Consider the following 6,000-nt stretch of genomic DNA (forward strand, 5'->3'; position numbering starts at 1 on the left):
ATATATGGGGGTAAACCACTATTTGGGCACATGGCAGAGCTCGGAAGGGAAGCAGCGCCATTTAACTTTTTTGGCTGGAATTGAGATCGGACGCCATGTCGCGTTTGGAAAGCCCCTGAAGTGCCAAAACAGTGGAAACCCCCCAATTCTAACTCCCACCCTAACCCTAGCCCTGACCCTAGCTCTGACCCTAGCCCTAATGGGAAAATGGAAATAAATACATTTTTTGTTTATTTTATTATTTTTGCCTAACTAAGGGGGTGATAAAGGGGGGGTTTGATTTACTATTTATGGCGGGTTTTAATTTTTGGCAGCTGTCATACGCTAAAAGACGCTTTTTATTGTAAAAATAGTTTATGCATCACCACATTTTGAGAGCTATAATTTTTCCTTATTTTGACCCACCGAGTCATGTGAGGTCATATTTTTTGCGGGACGAGTTGACGTTTTTATTGGTACCATTTTCGGGCACGTGACATTTTTTGGTCGCTTTTTACTCCGATTTTTGGGACGCAGTATGAACAAAAACCAGCTTTTCAGGAATTTCTTTTGGGGGGGGGTGCGTTTACACCGTTCCGCGTGCGGTAAAATTGATAAGGCGCTTTTATTCTTCGGGTCAGTATGATTACAGCGATACCTCTTTTATGTCTTTTTTTATGTTTTGGCGGTTTTATGCTATGAAAATTTTTTTTTATAAAAAATAATTATTTTTGCATCGCTTTATTCTGCGAGCTATAACTTTTTTATTTTTTCTCTGATGATGCTGTGTGGTGGCTCGTTTGTTGCGGGACAAGATGTAGTTTTCAGCGGTACCATGGATATTTATATGCGTCTTTTTGATCGCGCGTTATTGCACTTTTTGTTCGTCGGTATGATAATAAATCATTAATTTTTGCGTCGTTTTTTATTTTTTAAGGGGAACGCTAAAGGGGTTAACTAATGGGACAGTTTTATAGGGTGGGTCATTACGGACGCGGCGATAACAAATAGGTGTACTTTTATTGTTTTTCTGTTTCTTTATTTTCAAAAAATGAATTTATTAGGGAATAATTTTTTTTCTTATTTATTTAACGATTTTATTAAAATTATTTTTACACTTTTTGTTTTTTACTTTATTATAATGTCCCATGGGGGACATCACTGTCCTGTGACAGATCGCTGATCTGTCACATCACAGATCGCTGTGACAGATCAGCGATCTGTCACAGGCACTGCTGCAGGCTTCCTCATGCCTGCGCTCTGCGGGCAGTGAGGAAGCCAGCTCCCTGCAGGCCCCCGAAGGTCCCCGTCGCCATATTGGATCCGGGAACCTGCAGGAAAGGCGACCCCCGTAGCGGCGCTGCACATCGCGCTGCTGTGGGGGTCGCAGGGAAGCACGGAGGGAGCCCCCTCCCTGCCGATGCTTCCTTTAACCCCCGGTACACCGCGATCATGTTTGATCGCGGTGTCCCAGGGGTTAACGTGTCGGGGGCGGTCACACATTGTGCCGGGTGTCAGCTGTGATAATCAGCTGACACCCGGCCGCGATCAGCTGCGCTCCCCCCGTGAGCGCAGCTGATCGCATTAGACGTACTATTCCGTCCTTGGGACTTAGGTCCCAGGTCACATGGACGGAATAGTACGTCTAATGTAGGAAAGGGGTTGATGGACCTGACAGATATCCCGGATTATCAGATATTATCAGTATTAACATTAGTTTTTTTCATGTTTCACATAGAAGCTTATAGGGAAAAAAACACCAAAATTCGCACAGTTCAGCAGCGTCTTCAGCCTCCCAGCGATCGCAGATCGCATGAAATCACATCCATTTTTCTTGCACATATAGGCCGTAGCGTAAATGCTGTGTCTTCCGCTGATTTTTTTTGGGGGGCAGAAATTCTGCTACGTTTAACTGTGTGAATAAATGCTGGGCAGGGTGCAATAGTTGACTGCTTTGTCTCCCATCCTTATAGGACCCCTAGCATGGTCCGCTGAGCTTTGAATGATCTTTTAATAGGCTTGGATTCTGATAAATAGTTGTTGCAATAATCGCTGGAACCAAGTCCTAGTGGCAGGGCTACAACCCACCTCCCCATAAAATATAATGTACCCCCCATAAGAATATAATACAACCCACCTCCCCATAAAATATAATGTACCCCCCATAAGAATATAATACAACCCACCTCCCCATAGAATATAATGTACCCCCCATAGAATATAGTACAGCCCACCTCCCCATAGAATATAATGTACCCCCCCATAGAATATAATACAACCCACCTCCCCATAGAATATAATGTACCCCCCATAGAATATAATACAACCCACCTCCCCATAGAATATAATGTACCCCCCATAGAATATAGTACAGCCCACCTCCCCATAGAATATAATGTACCCCCCATAGAATATAGTACAGCCCACCTCCCCATAGAATATAATGTAGCACCCCATAGAAAATAATGTACCCCCCATAGAATATAGTACAGCCCACCTCCCCATAGAATATAATGTAGCACCCCATAGAATATAGTACAGCCCACCTCCCCATAGAATATAATGTAGCACCCCATAGAATATAGTACAGCCCACCTCCCCATAGAATATAATGTACCCCCCATAGAATATAGTACAGCCCACCTCCCCATAGAATATAATGTAGCACCCCACAGAATATAATGTATCTCCCCCCCGGTGTGTATATGTACACGCCGGTCTCCTCATCACCACCGGTGAAGCCGCTGCTGGCACAGAGCTGACATCGTGCAGATGGCCCCGATCACATCAGACAGCGCCGCCCTTTGCTCTCCAATAGAATAGCGTCGTAGTGCGGTATGCGCGCATGCTACGACTCCGGCGACACGGTCCGCAGGAGGATTCTGACAGATGGACACATGTCCGGTCATATTATAGATATATAGTCATGAGCGAACGGGTTGACACCCTTTAAACTGTTCCAGAAAATGAGTGCAATTTACACTTGTTTTGTTCTATACCTGTTACTTATCAAAAGGTGTGTGCAGTGCGGTGGCTGGGCGCAGGCAGGCGCACGTGGAGGGAGGGACCGCCGGAATAGGCAGCTGCTGGATCAGACTATATTGCAACATGGGCAGCTGCTGTCACCGTCGCGATCCCACCAGCCTCCGAAGCCCACTGGTCTACATCCAGACACCACCGCACACATCTCTATAAGCAGACCTCAGTGCTATTTATGTCCCAGTAATGCCCAACCACTATAAATTATGAAGATTTTTTAAAATGCCACCAGAGTGATCTTCTGACAAACTGAACATCCCTGTTGTCAAAATGTCCCGCCCCTGCTGTGTATTTTGGAGAAACTAGGTGACACGTTTGTGTTTCCTGCAGCTCATTTGCATATATGGATGAGCAAGCGCTGTGATTGGCTGCTGTAGAATCCTAGTATGTTTCAGTTGGAAGAGAGGTCAAAGGCCATCGTGTCTGTCCGCCTGCTGCTCAATGCAGCAATGGCAGGATTCACTAAACCCTCTCAGACAGATGTCTGTCCAGCCTCTGGGTGAACAGTCCCACCGAAGGAGAACTCGTCACCTCCTCTGGTGGCCGCCTGTTCCACTCATTGCTCACCCTCACTGTCAAAAAGTTTTTTTCTAATGTGTATCTTTTCCCTTTCATCCCATTGCTTCTCGTGCTTCCATGTGCAAATGAGAATAAGGATGATCCCTCTACATTGGGGCAACCCTTCAGATATTGGTGTCCTCCATCTTATAGAAGGGAACGCCTTTCCGACAGAACAGGCTGACTGAACGTGACGGCCGTCGCCATGATCCCTATGGCCGGCGCATACACACTGCTATGTTGCTGATGTTGTAGCACATTACTTCAATGAAATATTAATGGTGCTGACACGTGCCGGATTATCAGACGTTGTCAGTATTAATCGCGGTGACAGGTGCCGGATTATCAGATGTTGTAAGTATTAATCGTGCTGACACGTGCCGGATTATCAGATGTTGTCAGTATTAATCGTGCTGACACGTGCCGGATTATCAGATATCATGAGTATTAATGGACCTGAAACATGTGCCAGATTATCAGATGTTATCGGTATTAATGGTGCTTACAGATGCTGGATTATCAGATGTTATCAGTATTAATGGTGTTGACAGGTGCCGGATTATCAGACTTCATCAGTATTAATGGTGCTGACACGTGCCGGATTATCAGATGTTGTCAGTATTAATCGTGCTGACAGGTGCCGGATTATCAGATGTTGTCAGTATTAATCGTGCCGGATTATCAGATGTTGTCAGTATTAATCGTGCTGACACGTGCCGGATTATCAGATGTTGTCAGTATTAATCGTGCTGACAGGTGCCGGATTATCAGATATCATGAGTATTAATGGACCTGACAAATGCCGGATTATCAGATGTTGTCAGTATTAATCGTGGTGAAAGGTGCCGGATTATCAGATGTTGTCAGTATTAATCGTGCCTACACGTGCCGGATTATCAGATGTTGTCAGTATTAATCGTGCTGACACGTGCCGGATTATCAGATATCATGAGTATTAATGGACCTGACAAATGCCAGATTATCAGATGTTATCGGTATTAATGGTGCTTACAGATGCTGGATTATCAGATGTTATCAGTATTAATGGTGTTGACAGGTGCCGGATTATCAGACTTCATCAGTATTAATGGTGCTGACACGTGCCGGATTATCAGATGTTGTCAGTATTAATCGTGCTGACAGGTGCGGGATTATCAGATGTTGTCAGTATTAATCGTGCCGGATTATCAGATGTTGTCAGTACTAATCGTGCTGACACGTGCCGGATTATCAGATGTTGTCAGTACTAATCGTGCTGACACGTGCCGGATTATCAGATGTTGTCAGTATTAATCGTGCTGACACGTGCCGGAATAACAGATATCATGAGTATTAATGAGCCTGACAAATGCCAGATTATCAGATGTTATCGGTATTAATGGTGCTTACAGATGCTGGATTATCAGATGTTATCAGTATTAATGGTGTTGACAGGTGCCGGATTATCAGACTTTATCAGTATTAATGGTGCTGACACGTGCCGGATTATCAGATGTTGTCAGTATTAATCGTGCTGACACGTGCCGGATTATCAGATATCATGAGTATTAATGGACCTGAAACATGTGCCAGATTATCAGATGTTATCGGTATTAATGGTGCTTACAGATGCTGGATTATCAGATGTTATCAGTATTAATGGTGTTGACAGGTGCCGGATTATCAGACTTCATCAGTACTAATGGTGCTGACACGTGCCGGATTATCAGATGTTGTCAGTATTAATCGTGCTGACAGGTGCCGGATTATCAGATGTTGTCAGTATTAATCGTGCCGGATTATCAGATGTTGTCAGTATTAATCGTGCTGACACGTGCCGGATTATCAGATGTTGTCAGTATTAATCGTGCTGACAGGTGCCGGATTATCAGATATCATGAGTATTAATGGACCTGACAAATGCCGGATTATCAGATGTTGTCAGTATTAATCGTGGTGACAGGTGCCGGATTATCAGATGTTGTCAGTATTAATCGTGCCTACACGTGCCGGATTATCAGATGTTGTCAGTATTAATCGTGCTGACACGTGCCGGATTATCAGATATCATGAGTATTAATGGACCTGACAAATGCCAGATTATCAGATGTTATCGGTATTAATGGTGCTTACAGATGCTGGATTATCAGATGTTATCAGTATTAATGGTGTTGACAGGTGCCGGATTATCAGACTTCATCAGTATTAATGGTGCTGACACGTGCCGGATTATCAGATGTTGTCAGTATTAATCGTGCTGACAGGTGCGGGATTATCAGATGTTGTCAGTATTAATCGTGCCGGATTATCAGATGTTGTCAGTACTAATCGTGCTGACACGTGCCGGATTATCAGATGTTGTCAGTACTAATCGTGCTGACACGTGCCGGATTATCAGATGTCAGTATTAATCGTGCTGACACGTGCCGGAATAACAGATATCAT

The sequence above is a fragment of the Dendrobates tinctorius genome, unplaced genomic scaffold, assembly GCF_039654945.1.
Source record: "Dendrobates tinctorius isolate UK_male_01 unplaced genomic scaffold, ASM3965494v1 ptg000250l, whole genome shotgun sequence".
Classification (NCBI taxonomy): Eukaryota; Metazoa; Chordata; class Amphibia; order Anura; family Dendrobatidae; genus Dendrobates; species Dendrobates tinctorius.